The sequence below is a fragment of the Neoarius graeffei genome, chromosome 11, assembly GCF_027579695.1.
Source record: "Neoarius graeffei isolate fNeoGra1 chromosome 11, fNeoGra1.pri, whole genome shotgun sequence".
Taxonomy (NCBI): Eukaryota; Metazoa; Chordata; class Actinopteri; order Siluriformes; family Ariidae; genus Neoarius; species Neoarius graeffei.
Window position 1 is genome coordinate 11,650,109 of NC_083579.1, and position 18,180 is coordinate 11,668,288.

General features: G+C 42.1%; 1 protein-coding gene across 1 annotated transcript in view; it reads left to right on the forward strand.

The window, feature by feature from the left end:
- The first annotated feature begins 14,755 nt into the window (after positions 1-14,755).
- Positions 14,756-18,180, forward strand: part of abch1 (ATP-binding cassette, sub-family H, member 1) — a 124,373-nt gene continuing 120,948 nt past the window's right edge. Inside the window, exon 1 of the mRNA XM_060933418.1 lies at positions 14,756-15,050. The gene's annotated coding sequence lies outside the window, so the exon portion shown is untranslated. The remainder of the gene's footprint in view (positions 15,051-18,180) is intronic.

Consider the following 18,180-nt stretch of genomic DNA (forward strand, 5'->3'; position numbering starts at 1 on the left):
TGGTGTAAGTGGTTAGCACGGTTGCCTCACAGCAAGAAGGTTCTGGGTTTGCGGCCAGCGGGGGCCTTTCTGTGTGGAGTTTGCATGTTCTCCCTGTGTCTGCGTGGGTTTCCTCCAGGTGCTCCGGTTTCCCCCACGGTCCAAAGGCATGTGGTTAGGTTAATATGGGACGGCCTTGGGCTGAGGTGCCCGGGCGCTGTTAGCATGGCTGCCCACTGCTCTGGGTATGTATGTATGTATGTATGTGTGTGCACACTCATTGCTCGTGTGTGTTCACTGCTTCAGAGAGGAATTTCACAAGTGTGTGATGAATAAATTTGTGCTTTCTTTCTTTTATTCCGTATTTTGTTGCTTTTTTTGTGGGGGATTCTTTTCAAGTAGTTTTTATTTCATCCTTGGTTGGTTCAGCATCATCCTCCGCCATTTTGTTTTTCTCTACTCACGGTATGTGAGCTGATATCCTAGTAGTAGAGTAGCCAATCAGAACACATGATTGCTCATATCCAGTGAATGTGGATAGAATAAACAGACATTCACTCACCCTGGTGCCTGTACGACTTACGAGGTCCCAGAAAGCATCAGGTTTTTTGAGTTGGCGTCTATCTTGAGCATGCGTCATCCACCACCAGCTTGTTAGGCCTGTTGCGGCTTTGCCAGACAAATAGGAAAACCCTTCACACCTGTGGGCAACTTGGAGTAGCCAGTTAATCCACATGTCTTTGGATCATGCGAACGCCACACTGAAAGACCCCCGTCAGCTGTGAGGTTTGAACCAGGAACCTTCTTGCTGATAGGCGACAGTGCTAACCACTACACCACCATGCCGCCTACTGCGTACACTAGGGATGTCCCGATCCGATCACGTGATCGGAAATCGGGCCCGATCACGTGGTTTCAGACTCGATCGGAATCGGGCATTACCTCCCGATCAGGGATCGGATATATATCTATATAATATATTGGCCCAGAGTGAGACCAGACCTCTTGTCTCAACACAGCAACATCAACACGTGCGGCATGACATCACTTTGTAGCAGAGACACTATTGGTTATTGGCTGCCCGTTGCCGGCAAAGTTGAACACGGAAGCAGTTCGAAGCGGAAAGCAAAGCATGTCTGCGGTGTGGCAGTATTTCAAAGTTGATGACAACATTGCCATAGCCAACTGTGAAATATGTAAAGTTGGAATTTCAAGGGGTGGACAGGAAAGGGCCGCATTTAATACAACAAACCTGATACGGCACCTGAAAAACAAACACCCGACACAATACAGCGAGTTTTTAGTGCTGTTGCAAACGTGTTGGATGACAAAAACAGGCTCAAACCTGAAAGGGTAGAAATGCTTGTTTTCATCAAGAAAAACGTTCATTTCCTTAATTGAAATTACTGTATACCACTGTGAGATGCGTTCTTAAAAGCAAATTACTGGCACTGTGGCAGTTTTTTTTTTTTTTAAATTGTTTACATTCCTGCCAGGTATTTTAAGGTTATGTTTTTAATTTATTTATTGTTCAAACTACCTCACGTAAGTGCTCTGTTTGCTAACGGAGTTGTTGGATGTTAAAATAAGGTGTTAAATAAAAAAAAATGAGGAACATCCTGGATCCGTTTCTTTCCTCGTCTTTATTATTTTTTTATGGATTATAAGAAGTATCGGATCGGGACTCGGTATCGGCAGATACTCAAAATCGAATGATCGGTATCGGATCGGAGGGCAAAAAAACCTGATCGGGACATCACCAGCGTACACTATATAACCTTATAAGTTCAATTCAATATAAACCAGTAAATAACTTTAAAAGAAAATATAGTGATGTATTCTGTACCATTGGAAACTAGAGGAATTCTGCTTCGAGAATATGTAAGACTCTTGACAATAAACTGAACAATAATCTGAATAATAATCTGGCGTAAACATTGCTAAAAAACCATCCATCATAACAATTTGTGTATGTTAGAAATAATTTCATCAAATTCTTCTCACTTGCTACACTACTAACGAGCTTTTACACAGGTGTGTATTAAATCAAGTAATACAATGTGAATAAAACAAATTTTATTCTACAACCCCGATTCCAAAAAAGTTGGGACAAAGTACAAATTGTAAATAAAAATGGAATGCAATGATGTGGAAGTTTCAAAATTCCATATTTTATTCAGAATAGAACATAGATGACATATCAAATGTTTAAACTGAGAAAATGTATCATTTAAAGAGAAAAATTAGGTGATTTTAAATCTCATGACAACAACACATCTCAAAAAAGTTGGGACAAGGCCATGTTTACCACTGTGAGACATCCCCTTTTCTCTTTACAACGGTCTGTAAACGTCTGGGGACTGAGGAGACAAGTTGCTCAAGTTTAGGGATAGGAATGTTAACCCATTCTTGTCTAATTTAGGATTCGAGTTGCTCAACTGTCTTAGGTCTTTTTTCTCGTAGCTTCCGTTTTATGATGCGCCAAATGTTTTCTATGGGTGAAAGATCTGGACTGCAGGCTGGCCAGTTCAGTACCCGGACCCTTCTTCTACGCAGCCATGATGCTGTAATTGATGCAGTATGTGGTTTGGCATTGTCATGTTGGAAAATGCAAGGCCTTCCCTGAAAGAGACGTCGTCTGGATGGGAGCATATGTTGCTCTAGAACCTGGATATACCTTTCAGCATTGATGGTGTCTTTCCAGATGTGTAAGCTGCCCATGCCACATGCACTAATGCAACCCCATACCATCAGAGATGCAGGCTTCTGAACTGAGCACTGATAACAACTCGGGTCGTCCTTCTCCTCTTTAGTCCGAATGACACGGCGTCCCTGATTTCCATAAAGAACTTCAAATTTTGATTCGTCTGACCACAGAACAGTTTTCCACTTTGCCACAGTCCATTTTAAATGAGCCTTGGCCCAGAGAAGACGTCTGCGCTTCTGGATCATGTTTAGATACGGCTTCTTCTTTGAACTATCGAGTTTTAGCTGGCAATGGCGGATGGCACGGTGAATTGTGTTCATAGATAATGTTCTCTGGAAATATTCCTGAGCCCATTTTGTGATTTCCAATACAGAAGCATGCCTGTATGTGATGCAGTGCCGTCTAAGGGCCCGAAGATCACAGGCACCCAGTATGGTTTTCTGGCCTTGACCCTTACGCACAGAGATTCTTCCAGATTCTCTGAATCTTTTGATGATATTATGCACTGTAGATGATGATGATGATGATGATATGTTCAAACTCTTTGCAATTTTACACTGTTGAACTCCTTTCTGATATTGCTCCACTATTTGTCGGCACAGAATTAGGGGGATTGGTGATCCTCTTCCCATCTTTACTTCTGAGAGCCGCTGCCACTCCAAGATGCTCTTTTTATACCCAGTCATGTTAATGACCTATTGCCAATTGACCTAATGAGTTGCAATTTGGTCCTCCAGCTGTTCCTTTTTTGTCCCTTTAACTTTTCCAGCCTCTTATTGCCCCGTCCCAACTTTTTTGAGATGTGTTGCTGTCATGAAATTTCAAATGAGCCAATATTTGGCATGAAATTTCAAAATGTCTCACTTTCAACATTTGATATGTTGTCTATGTTCTATTGTGAATACAATATAAGTTTTTGAGATTTGTAAATTATTGCATTCCGTTTTTATTTGCAATTTGTACTTTGTCCCAACTTTTTTGGAATCGGGGTTGTAGTTTGAAGTTTTAGCAATTTCTATTTTAAAATTTCATCTTTACAAAAATTCAGTACAATGTTGCCTTGAATTACTGTTCGCAAGGAAATTTGCGTTTTATCCACTAATATTTACCAAAAGAAAGATGCATAATCCGAATTAACATAAAACAACATTGCTTATTGTGCAGATGGACTGGTTGAGTATTTCAGAAACTGCTGATTTCCTGGGGTTTGTTTTCACACACAACAGTCTCTAGAGTTTACACAAAATGGTGCGAAAAACAAAAACCACCATCGAGTGCGTGAGTGAGCGACAGTTCTGTGGGTGGAAACAAACGCCTTGTTGATAAGAGAGGTCAGAGGAAAATGGACAGATTGGTTTGAGTTTTTTTGCCAGGAAGGATAACAGAGGTGGACAAAGTCCCCAACTTCATTACTTAAGTCAAAGCACCGATCCCACTGGTCAAATGTTACTCCGATACAAGTGAAAGTTCTCATCTCATCTCATTATCTGTAGCCGCTTTATCCTGTTCTACAGGGTCGCAGGCAAGCTGGAGCCTATCCCAGCTGACTACGGGCGAAAGGCGGGGTACACCCTGGACAAGTCGCCAGGTCATCACAGGGCTGACACATAGACACAGACAACCATTCACACTCACACCTACGGTCAATTTAGAGTCACCAGTTAGCCTAACCTGCATGTCTTTGGACTGTGGGGGAAACCGGAGCACCCGGAGGAAACCCACGCGGACACGGGGAGAACATGCAAACTCCGCACAGAAAGGCCCTCGCCGGCCCCGGGGCTCGAACCCAGGACCTTCTTGCTGTGAGGCGACAGCGCTAACCACTACACCACCGTGCCGCCACAAGTGAAATTTGTCCGGTCAAATTTTTGCTTAAGTTAAAGTACTGAAGTACTTGCTTTTAAAAATACTTAAGTATTAAAAGTACATTTTTCTCTCAACACATCGTTGTATTATTACCACAACGTTTACAAAACCTAATGCCGACAGAAATGTGAATTCACAAAATGAACGCATGCTGTGCCATCATGGTGATTTTACGTTAAGCTCCACCTGAGATGCTAGCAAACTCTTTTCAAACTCGAAATCATATTGGGTAGCTAACGCTACTAGAAAAGAAACCTCTCTACATTCTGTTTATTTGGCAAGATTATGCTAAAACATATTTCTGAAAGGACTTCAGATAAGTTAACGTTATTCATGTTGGCGTAACTCTGTTTTTACATGCTAACTAACAGTGTCCAGTTTAACTAGCTATGTGTTAATGTTAGCCGTGGACAAGGCTACGGCAACTTGGCGGGCAAATCGATAGAAAGTCATTTGACTAACCAGACTGCACAGCTATTGCAATGTTATCACTAGCTTTAAAAGCACAGACAACTTCGTTGCAAGCTTTCTCTTGGAATAAAACATTTACAGGCCTCAATATGCTTCCGCAGGTTGGACGACGAGTTTTCGTAGGCCTTGACGTGGTTCATTTTCGGCAAACAAAGCAAACATTTTAAACGAAACGAATCTTTATTCCTTTCAGAAAACTGAAACATGGGTTCATGAGCCACGAGTGCGTGCATTCTCCAGAAGAACCTTCCATTCTGCCATCAGGTGATCGTGTTCAAATAATGCTGCTGAGAAGTAATTGAACTCGATTTTCTACAGTCTATGGACGTGACGTGACCCTAGTGATTACTGATCGGCTGTCTCAGTGAAAAAAATCAATCACGTTTTAGAAAAGAAAAGAAAAAACATTCACTTTCAAAGCTGCTTCATAGTAACGAGGAGCTTGATAGAAATGTAGTGGAGTAAAAAATACGATATTTGTCTTTCAAATGGAGTGAAGTTAAAGTCATAAGTTTCCACAAAAAGAAAATACTCAAGTAAAGTACAGATACTCAAAAAGTGTACTTAAGTACAGTACTCAAGTAAATGTACTTCGCTACTGTCCACCTCTGGCAACTCATAGCAACTCTACAACCGTGGTGAGCAGAAAAGCATCTCGGCATGCAACAGCAGAAAGATGATCACATTGGGTTCCACTCCAAGAACAGGGATCTTAGACTCAAGAACAAGTTCCTATTAAAGTGGCTGGTGAGTGTGTGTTATTGACAAATCTCAATTTTGGTCAAGTTGTGCAGATTTTATGCTAATGCTGCTTCCTGAGTCTGTATTGTTAGGTGGTAAGTAGTTTTAGTGGTATTTACAGGAGTGTGTGGAAAAATATCAAGATAAACAATGATATGTACACAGGTGTAAATATAAATGATCAAACTCATCATCTCTAGCCACTTTATCCTGTTCTACAGGGTCGCAGGCGAGCTGGAGCCTATCCCAGCTGACTACAGGCAAAAGGTGGGGTACACCCTGGACAAGTCCCCAGGTTATCACAGGGCTGACACATACAACCATTCACTTTAGAGTCACCAGTTAACCTAACCTGCATGTCTTTGGACTGTGGGGGAAACCAGAGCACCCGGAGGAAACCCAGGCGGACAACATGCAAACTCCGTACAGAAAGGCCCTTGCCGGCCACGGGGCTCGAACCCAGACCTTCTTGCTGTGAGGCGACAGCACTAACCACTACACCACCGTGCCGCCCGCAATGGTTGAAGTATCATATAAAGTATTGCACAGTTATTGCAGTTAGAAAGGTTTGAATTGCACATAATAATGGACAGTTATTGGATTACAATAGTGTTGCAATAGTGTAATCTAATGTTATCACGGTTTGCATGTTAAAGCTAATTTATACTACCTGTTTTCTGCGTGTACGTGTACACAAAACGGTCATATCCTGCGTTCATTTGGTGCATCTCTTGTGCACGTCCTTAGAAATTGACACACGTCCACATAGACCAATACCAACAAAATAGTAGAGGCAGTATAGCACCCTGTGCCACTGTGTCCCCAAGCAAATGAACAAACTAGACTCGGATTGTGTCTCAAACCGCATACTTATGTACTGTTCTAGACCATTACTGAGTATTAACACTAGCCAGGTTTCGCATTACAGTTAGTTTTATTTTTAAAAAACTCTTAAACCTACCTGAGTACAATTCTTCGAGATTTTCAAGATTAGTAAATATGTCTGAATGTACAGTGAGGGTTTTTGATTTTTAATGCAGATCACGACAACAATCACACAGGAGGCAGAAGTTTTAAAGAGAAACGGAGCTCATCAGTGTGTTTAACATTTCTGTGCATTAAATAATGAAATATATATATATATATATGGGCGGCACGGTGGTGTATTGGTTAGCGCTGTCGCCTCACAGCAAGAAGGTCCTGGGTTCGAGCCCCAGGGCCGGCAAGGGCCTTTCTGTGTGGAGTTTGCATGTTCTCCCTGTGTCCGCGTCGGTTTCCTCCGGGTGCTCCGGTTTCCCCCACAGTCCAAAGACATGCAGGTTAGGTTAACTGGTGACTCTAAATTGACCGTGAGTGTGAATGGTTGTCTGTGTCTATGTGTCAGCCCTGTGATGACCTGGCGACTTGTCCAGGGTGTACCCCGCCTTTCGCCCGTAGTCAGCTGGGATAGGCTCCAGCTTGCCTGCGACCCTGTAGAACAGGATAAAGCGGCTAGAGATAATGAGATGAGATATATATATATATATATATACTGGGTGCGATTTGCTGGGGGGGATCATCCCCCCCTCTGGTTTTTATCTCTGCTGAAAAAAAATCCTCGGGGACAACCCCGTCAATAAAACAAACAAACCAAAAAAAAAGTTGACATGACAGGCATGTTGTGACACAGTTTTCTATGGTCTACATTGCACTCACTTTCAAAATGACCCAAAGTGGCAGCTTTGATGTTCACGAACGTCCCCAACAAATAGATACATTGTAGATAATAACAATATCTTTGCGTTGCAATATCTTTGCGCGCCTTTTGGCGGATGCCGCCTTTTTCACGGCCGATTTTTTTTTTTTAGGGGGGACGTTGGAATGTCTGATTATAATTTCAAAGTAAATTCTGTATTAAAATTACTAAATAAGCAAATCCGTTACAGTCCATGAAACAGGAAGTATAAGGATGAGAAAAAAAACAGTTTAAATCGGAAAGCTGCGCACAATGTGAACTGCGCCATCAGAGCAAACTGTTCATTTAGTATTCATGTATTTTAGTGATTTTCGAGTCACTGTCCATTTAATCCGGAGGGAGAGAAACATCACAGCAACGCGAACTTTGTTGTGTTAGTGTTCGTGTATTTAGTCAGAGAGATAGGAAGATGAATTTACTATCTCTGGTTTAGTGTTTGTTTTCATTTAGTGTTATTCATTTGATATCATCAGATGTTATTGAGCTGTTAGCCTATTGTTACCTTAATTTTGTGACGTTTCATGATTAAAAAAAAAAACATCCCCCCTTCTGGTTTTTTGGCAAATTGCACCCTGTATATATATATATATATATATATATATATATATATATATATATATATATATATATATATTACATTCTGACTTGGGAAACAGATGGACAGAAATGTCTTGGCTGTGATGTGCCATTTAGTGGACCTTGATTTTAATCTTCCAGATGTACATATGATATACAAGTGAGTACACAAACAATGCTTAGCACTCACGTAGCAATTGCACACACACATATACACCGAGTGCAGAATTATTAGGCAAGTGAGTATTTTGACCACAACATCCTTTTAATGCATGTTGTCCCACTCCAAGCTGTTTAGGCTTGAAAGCCTACTACCAATTAAGTATATCAGGTGCTGTGCATCTGTGTAATGAGAGGGGGTGTGATCTAATGACATCAACACCCTATATCAGGTGTGCATAATTATTAGGCAACCTCTTTTCCTCTGGCAAAATGGGTCAGAAGAGAGATCTGACAGACTTTGAAAAGTCTAAAATTGTGAGATGTCTTGCAGACGGATGCAGCACTCTTGAAATTGCGAAGATGTTGAAACGTGATCACCGAACAATCAAGCGTTTCATTGCAAATAGTCAACAGGGTCGAAAGAAGCGTGTGGGGAAAAAAAAGGCGCAAAATAACTGCACATGATCTGCAGAAAATCAAGCGTGAAGCTAACAAGCAGCCATTAGCATCCAGTTCTGCCATATTCCAGAGTTGCAACATTCCTGGAGTGTCAAAGAGTACAAGGTGTGCAATACTGAGGGACATGGCCAAGGTAAGGAAGGCTGAAAAACAACCACCACTGAGTAAGGCACACAAGATAAAACGTCAAGACTGGGCCAAGAAATATCTTAAGACTGATTTTTCTAAGGTGCTGTGGTCTGATGAGATGAGAGTGACTCTTGATGGGCCAGATGGATGGGCCTGTGGCTGGATCAGTAATGGGCACAGAGCTCCACTCCGACTCGGACGCCAGCAAGGTGGAGGTGGAGTACTGCTATGGGCTGGTATCATCAAAGACGAGCTTGTTGGACCTTTTCGAGTTGAGGATGGACTCAAACTCAACTCCCAGACCTACTGCCAGTTCCTGGAAGAAACCTTCTTCAAGCAGTGGTATAGGAAAAAGTCAGCATCTTTCAAGAAGAACATGATTTTCATGCAGGATAACGCTCCATCTCATGCATCCAAATACTCCACTGTGTGGCTAGCCAGTAAAGGTCTGAAAGGTGAAAAAATAATGACATGGCCCCCTTGTTCACCTGACCTAAACCCCATAGAGAACCTGTGGTCCATTATAAAACGTGAGGTCTACAAAGAGGGAAAACAGTACACCTCTCTGAACAGCGTCTGGGAGGCCGTGGTTGCTGCTGCACACAATGTTGGTCGTGAACAGATAAAGAAATTGACAGAATCTATGGATGGAAGGCTTTTGAGTGTCCTCATGAAGAAGGGTGGCTATATTGGTCACTGATTTGTTTTTGTTTTGTGTTTGAATGTCAGATATGTTTATTTGCAAATCTGGAGTTGTCATATCAGTGTACCTGGTGAAAATAAATAAGTGAAATGCCTACACATTTGGTTTTTATTAAGTTGCCTAATAATTCTGCACAGTGAAAGTTACCTGAACACATACATATTCTCCTAAAATGGCCAAAACTAAAAACACCCCACTCTAACTTCCATACATATTCAGCTTTGATATTTATGAGTCTTTTTGTTTGATTGAGAACATAGTTGTTGTTCAATAATAAAACTAATCCTCAAAAATACAACTTGCCTAATAATTCTGCACTCCGTGTAGTAGTGAAGTGTATTATAACCCTTTGCTGGTGCCTAATCTAGAACCTAATGGCTTGTAGTACTTGAGTCTGACTCGTGCCCTAATTTTAAGGACTCGTGACTCGACTTGTACTTGAGCACTGATGACTCGGACTTGTGCGTTAACTGCATTAGGACTCGGATTTTTTCTTTCTTTTTTTTGTAACATGCCATAACAATTTGGCATAAGATATTGATATCTACATTAATTTTTGTACTAATTTCACGCAAGAGTGTCACACCTGCATGCCTTGACAGTGCGCGTGCCAAGCGGACTCTCATGCGTATGCCATAAACGACTCGCACCTGCACAGGATTAAGACGCAATCAATGCGCTGATATAAAAACTGTGAAAACACACTTACTTTGCGAAATTTTGAGTTGCTTTGCTGGCACATTACCGAGCCTTATTTCCTTGTTTGGTTTCCTGTTTCTCGCCTTTGATTCTGCCGAGTCTATGATAACCTGTTTGTGCCTCGCTTGACCTATGCCTGTTTCACCGTTTTATGATTTTGCGTGCCATTCTGGATTATGTGTCTTCACTTGTATTAATAAACACACCTTCTAGACTTGCATCCATCTCCCAACCATCTCTGACAGAATACTTCACACTCCCTGAGAAAGAGAAGCACATTCACCTGTTCATACGTCATTTTCAGGAACAAACTGATGTTAATGGCGCTGAAACAGCCACTGTCAAATGGTGCAGTTGGAGTCTTGGACTCAACTCGGATCAACAGTGGACTCGACTCGGGTTCGACTCGAAATTTTCTTTAATGACTTGGACTTGAATACTGGGGACTCGAGACTGGACTCGGACTCGAGGTTTAGTGACTCGACTACAACACTGTGGTACAGCATCACAAAATTACTGCTCCCAAAGCTGGAAGCACTGACATCAGTGGCTATGGGAGGGGTTACCACAAGAAATTTTGATAAAATATGAGCAAAATCAGAAATTGCTCCAATCAGGCAACCTTCAAATGTCAAGTCAAGTCAGTCCACTGGTATAGCGCTTTTAACGACAAACATTGTCACAAAGCAACTTTATAGAAAAACAAAGACTTTAAACACATGAACAAATTATTTTATCCTTAATAACTTTACTTATCCCTAATGAGCAAGCCTGAGGTGATGGTGGCAGGGAAAAACTCCCTTAGACGACATGAGGAAGAAACCTTGAGAGGAATCAGACTCAAAGGGGAACCCATCCTCATCTGGGTGATAACAGATAGCATGATCATAAATAACTCGCTTCTATAACTGTGTCCTTCAGTCGTCACAAAGTATAACTGTGTAACCAGGAAACTCATTATAGCTTTAGCATGAAGTCCATTTTGTTGCAGTTATCAGCTGTTTGTTGATGGAGACTTGAGTGCAAGACTGTTCATGACAACTGCAGTGCTAAGCCATCGTAGCAAAACTGTAAGTGTCCACAACCACTTCGGGTGGCACGGTGGTGTAGTGGTTAGCACGGTTACCTCACAGCAAGAAGGTTCTGGGTTTGAACCCAGCGGCTGGTGAGGGCCTTTCTGTATGGAGTTTGTATCTTCTGTGTGGGTTTCATCCGGGTGCTCTGGTTTCCCCGACAATTCAAAGACATGCAGTTAGGTTAATATGGGACGGCCTTGGGCTGAGGTGCCCTTGAGTGAGGCACCCAACTGCTCCCTGGGTGCTGTTAGCATGGCTGCCCACTGCTCTTGGTATGTATGTGTGTGTTCACTGCTTCAGATGGGTTAAATGCAGAGAGGAAATTTCACAAGTGTGTGATGAACCTCTTTCTTTTCTTTTCCATCTTCGGCAAGATGTCGAACCACGGTAACATTTCAACGGATGTGGTGTCTCAATGGTTAAGGCTCTGGGCTAATGATCTGAGGGTCATGGGTTCAAGCCCCAGCACTAACAAGCTGCCACTGCTAGGCCCTTGTGCAAGGCCCTTAACCCTCTCTGCTCCAGAAGCACTGTGTTATGTACCCCCTTGTTGTACATCACTCTGGATAAAAGTGTCTGCTAAATACCTGTAATGTACTAACCTCAACTCCCACTGTTACCCCTTTTCCACCAAATCGGTTCCAGGGCTGGTTCGGGCCAGTGCTGGTTCACAACTCATTCAACTTGTGAACCAGCTGAGAACCAGTTTGCTTTTCCATAGCTCGGGGTGCTAAGGGGAGCCACGTCATTACGTCACTGTATATGTCAGTTACATTGCTGCGTTTTCATAAACCTTGGCGCGAACATCGAAGCAACAACAACACAGAGAAGAAGAAGAAGCAGCAACAACAACAATAATAATGGATGACTGCTGCTTTACTGCATCCATGATATCTCGTCGCTTATTTAAAAATGGCACCCTCTCACGGTCTTGCTATTGTTGTTGGTCTTAACAGCTCTGCCCCCCCCACTGACGTAAGCAGTTCTTTCCTCTGGCCCAGCAAAGAGCTGGTGCTACCCTGGAACCGTTTTTTCTGGCCCAGAGCCAGTTCTTTGTCAGTGGAAACAGAAAACCCGGTTCCAAACTAAGCACTGGCCCCGAACCAGCCCTGGAACTGATTTGGTGGAAAAGGGCTATGTGTAATGTTCCATTTGGTTCTCAAATCTGTCAAAATGTGGGTCAGTTCTGAAAAGTCCCCAGGGTAGAACTGGCTCCAAAATCAGGGGCGTCGTAGTGGGGGAAAAGGGGGACCGAGTTACCAGGGCCCCAAGTGGGGGGAGGGCCCTTGAGGAGTCTGTAATTTTATTTTCCTTTAAATATCATAACCATTTAAAGATCACAATAGATGTTGCTAACTAATGTAAATGTAATGTTTTGGGTAAATAAATCATTTGATTAATGGATTGAATTGTGTGTCCTAGCCTACATATAGTGTCTGTCCTACATATAGTATTGGGTTTTTTATTCATTTAACAGTTGTTAGATTAATGTGTGGCTACATAACTGACTGGACTGGTAGTACGCCCTTGTTGTTAGATACTTTCAGCATTGTTAACTGCTGAGCTTTTTTTTGGGGGGGGGCCATGGCCACTGCTTGTGCATAGGGCCCAGAATTTGGTGCTACGCCCCTCTCCAAAATGGCACTGCCCTGGTGGAAAAGAGTTATTATTAGTGATACACTAATAATATGATAAATATTATTAGTGATACACTGATTTATTATTATTATTATTATTATTATTATTATTATTATTATTATTATTATAATCAGGGGCGGTCCTGGGGGCGGGCCGACCGGGTGTTCCCGGGGCGGCATCGCGGGGGGGGCGGCACGAGCGCGGGCGCGAAAAAAAAAACGGTCCCCCCCACCCCCCAAAAAAAGGTCCCCCCCAAAAAAACCCCGAAAAAAAAAACAAGACGGGCGTGTGTGTGTGTGAACATTTTGGATGGGGAAGCCCAATAGACCCTTTTCACTGACGTCACCGGAAACCGGAAGTAAACAACCCTGCGCCATATTGGAAAACCAACAAACTCGTGACTGGGGGAAATAACGGCAGCGCGCGGAATTTAAACCCACGAGGCACTTGATTCATCATAAACCTACAATGGTAAACTTTTGTGCTGTGTTAGAGTGTTCCAACAAAGCTGATGGGAAAGGTGAAAAGAAGTCGTTCTACAGAATACCAGCTGTGATTGAGACACAAGCAAACCAAGGAGCTTTCTGCCAGGAGACAGAGAATAAGTGCATTACTGAGTGTCTCTGAACGCTGCAACCTCCCTATTGGCTGTTTATAAAAATTTATCAATTGTTGCCCTTCCCACGGGAATCATCGCGGACTCGAGAGACGAGACCTGACGAGTTAGTTCGTTGGTAGCAGAACAAAATGTCTGGACACAAATCGGGTTTTCAGAAAAGGAAAGAAAATAAATGGAGGGTTGAAAATACAAAAAAGGAGGCAGAAAATGCAAAACGAGTTAAGGTAGGACAAATGGTTACTTTTCTGAGGCAGCCCGCCGTGGCTGCAGGCTTTCAGTTGTGTCATTGAATGGTTACTTTTCTGAGGCAGCCCGCCGTGGCTGCCTGCAGGCTTATTTATTATAGCCCATTTAGTTAAAATAGTTGATATAAAATGTTTATAGTTATGTGATGGTTGTCCTGATTTAGACTGGTGTGTTTTTTTTTTTTTTTGGGGGGGGTTGCGCGATGTTGCACCCGGGTCCAGATTAGGGCAGAACCGGCCCTGGCTACATTTCAGGTGTAGTTTGTTTTATGAATGTATGTACTTGCATAGATGTGTACTTGGTCTTCCAATATGGCGCTTAACAAAATCTCGCGGCGCGGTGACGTCATGCGGTAGCCCTCTATACCAAAGTTGCGCAGGTGACGTCATCAGTGTGTGTGTACCTAACTTGTCGTAGCCCCATAATATGCACAATCCCGCCAGCGGAACGTTGTACTAGTCATCAAAAAGACTTTAGTAATACATTACGACTTGATCATTGCCATTCTGGTAACAGCAAATTTATAACGGGCCGTGTCCGCGACGTACAACACACGACGAGAAATGTTTAAACGACCATGTAAAGCTGTTAACATTCTGTTGGGTAATGCAGAGCCCGACGGGGGGGGGGGGAAGGTCCCCCAAAAAAAAACCCGAAAAAAAAAAAGACGGGCGGGGGGGCGCCAGCAGGGGGTTTCGCCCGGGGAGTAAATCACTCTAGGATCGCCACTGATTATAATACAGCATTTACACCTTTGGCATACAATCACAGTGCAGGGGTCCACGTTATTTTGGCCTCGATGGCCTTCCATAACGAAAACACAAGTGGCGTGACGTCGTGGGAGTTGACGCCCAATCAGTATGCAAGTACTCGAATATATTTGCATATCAATGAGGGGAAGTCTAAAGAACCAAAACAGGCTTGCGTGCAGGTGCAGTGCGCGTGCTCTGCGCAGAGCAGCGTGTCAGCAGGCTGCCGGAATTTGTCTTTTCTTTATTAAAAATTAAAAGGAAGGAAGGAAAGAAAGAAAGAAAAGACAAACTGCCGTCATTGTCACTGTGAAGAGCTGCGGGTTGGTGCAGGGAATATAACTCACTGTTTCTTTACTGCATTTGATCAGAGCTGCAAAAGAGTTTTGGATAACAAACCTGCTGGTCCAGGGAATCGAACCAGCAACCTTTTGGTCCCAGAGCTGCTTCTCTAACCATTAAGTTAAAAAAAAAAAAACTTCGCCCTTAAACTAGGTAAGTCATTGCATTCAGTTGTGAATATCATGCCCTATGGAGTGCATTTATAAAGAGAATATGGAGCTGTTTAGGATTGAACCATTAGATAATTTTGTCTTCTGTTCCCTTCTAGTGGGTTTATTGATGGCATGCAATATTGTTAGTATATCGCTTATCCTACATGTATTATGCCACTTTCCCCAATGAAGAATGAGCATGCAATATTGTTACAATATTACACCCAGTGACACAATTTTTCTGCTGCGCATGCGCAGAATCATTTCTTTGTCGGCCACACTGTAAAAAAGAATAGTTGAGAATACTTGAAATTTCAACGCAACAGTCTGCATTAATAATTTTATGTTTTGCCAACGATGTGCCCATGATAATCCAAACTATGATAACACTGTTATCTTTATTAAGAATTCTTAATTAAGTCAATTTTCAATTCCTCATTCTGCCAACATAGATTTCTCTTTTTGCTGAACAGTGGCATTCACAGTAGTACAAAAAGGCAATTGAGGTTCTCACAATTTTTTGGGGGGCTTTTTTCACCTTTATTTGGATAGGACAGTGTAGAGACAGATCAGGAAATGACCTCAGGTCAGAATCAAACCCAGGCCCCCAGATTTATGGTATGGCGCCTTATCCACCTGAGCCACGACAACATGAACTTCAACCGGAGAGAGAACCACATTGCCCAGCCCTTGCATTTGGGAGAGGAAACCACGTGTCTTGGTCATTCAGAGCATGCGCTGAATAAACACCTGTGACAATTATGTATTTTCAATTCAGATTATTCACTATTGTATATTTACACATCATTGAGGTGCACCCTATCAGTTTGATGTGGATTTTTCTTGATGTGGATAATTCTAAAAAATAGAATTATGCTTTGTTCAAGTAATTCCATATTCACAATTGAATGGACAAGAAAATATGAATAATTATTAACGAACAGAAAAATCCACATCAAACTGATAGGGTGCACCTCAATGATGTGTAAATATGCAATAGTGAATAATCTGAATTGAAAATACATAATTGCCACAGGTGTTTATTCAGCACATGCTCTTAATGACCAAGACACGGGGTTTCCTCTCCCAAATGCAAGGGCTGGGCAATGTGGTTCTCTCTCTAGTTGAAGATCATGTTGTCGTGGCTCAGGTGGATAAAGCGCCATACCATAAGTCCGAGGACCTGGGTTTGATTCCGACCTGAGGTCATTTCCTGATGTCTCTCTCTCCTGCTCATTTCCTGTCTCTACACTGTCCTATCCAAAAAAAGCCCCCCAAAAGTTGTGAGATCCTCAATTGCCTTTTTGTACTACTGTGAATGCCACTGTTCAGCAAAAAGAGAACTCTATGTTGGCAGAATGAGGAATTGAAAATTGACTTAATTAAGAATTCTTAATAAAGATAACAGTGTTATCGTAGTTTGGATTATCATGGGCATACATCGTTGGCAAAACATAAAATTCTTAATGCAGACAGTTGCCTTGAAATTTCAAGTATTCTCGACTATTCGTGGAAAGTGATTCAAGTGAATTTCTTTGTGGAGTATATTCTGATAGTATGGTAGTATTTATAGTGCCATTTTTAAATTTTGTTTAAAAACTTTCAGTCAGGGCGGCACGGTGGTGTAGTGGTTAGCGCTGTCGCCTCACAGCAAGAAAGTCCGGGTTCGAGCCCCGTGGCCGGCGAGGACCTTTCTGTGTGGAGTTTGCATGTTGTCCGCGTGGGTTTCCTCCGGGTGCTCCGTTTTCCCCCACAGTCCAAAGACATGCAGGTTAGGTTAACTGGTGACTCTAAATTGACCGTAGGTGTGAATGTGAGTGTGAATGGTTGTCTGTGTCTATGTGTCAGCCCTGTGATGACCTGGCGACTTGTCCAGGGTGTACCCCGCCTTTCGCCCGTAGTCAGCTGGGATAGGCTCCAGCTTGCCTGCGACCCTGTAGAACAGGATAAGACGGCTAGAGATGATGAGATAAGCATTCTTCTAAAGCATCACTTGTGTTATTTTCTGTGGGTCTCTGTATGTATACAATATTCAGGCATGAGATTTTTCAGCTCAAAATCTGATTTAAGCAGACTTCCCTTTCATTATTGTTATATTAAAATTCAAGACAAGAGTATTATTTCAGATTTTTCACTCTGAGCTCTCTCATGCCTGATACATGAATCCCATAACCTATAGTAATTGATAGAACAATATCAACAATTCAAAAACTCTTTAATTGTACAAATTTCAAATGGTTTGCAATTAATTGGGATCCACTGTTTTTATCGTTTCAACCGCACATCATACCCTCGTCCAATTGAAAATGTCGTTCACGCACTTTTCTCCCCCATGAGAATTTTGAAAAGTTGGCAAGTATGAACATGCCATAATAATTCAGCACAAGATATTTATATCTACATTAATTTTATACTACTTTTGTGCAAGAGAATGCACATTCACCTGTTCATATGTCATGTTCAGGAACAAACTAACGTTAATGGCGCTAAAATGCCTGGAGAGAACGCTCCTAGGATTGTCTACTTTGCTTATACAGACTTCTCGTGCAGTGGGGGGGGGGATGCAGTACCGTGTGTTCCGTATGTAGAAGAACTATCGAGGAGACGACGAGGATGACCTCGAACTTCAATCGTCATTTTGCAAGACTCCACCCAGAGAAGGAAGTGACACGCTATGTTCATTGCTCTGCTGATAGTGGGGCTTGCTGACCGATGAACTAGCTTTTTATCTGTAGCCTATTAGGGTCCGTCTCAGAAACTGGTCTCTCATTTGGGACATTATGGTCAAAAAATAAATTTTCTAATTTTACTTTTTTTTTTTTTTTGCATTTACTTAACACTCAAGGTTTCTTTTGTCATGTTTAATAAGAAATATAGCATCTTGCTTTATCTGGCCTCCACTGTGGAAAAATTTAACGATGTTCTGAAGTTCACTCGCGTAACATGGAAACATGTATGCATTTAAAAACCCTCTTTAATAACCAAGGAATATCTTTTTCTGTACATATATCTGTTTCTTTAAATGCAATTATTGGACAGAAAAGCAAAAACATATTTGTTATCATGATTTTTAAATTGTACTCCTTAGTTTCGAATGTTCATCAGTTATCATACATTTTATTAAACTTTAC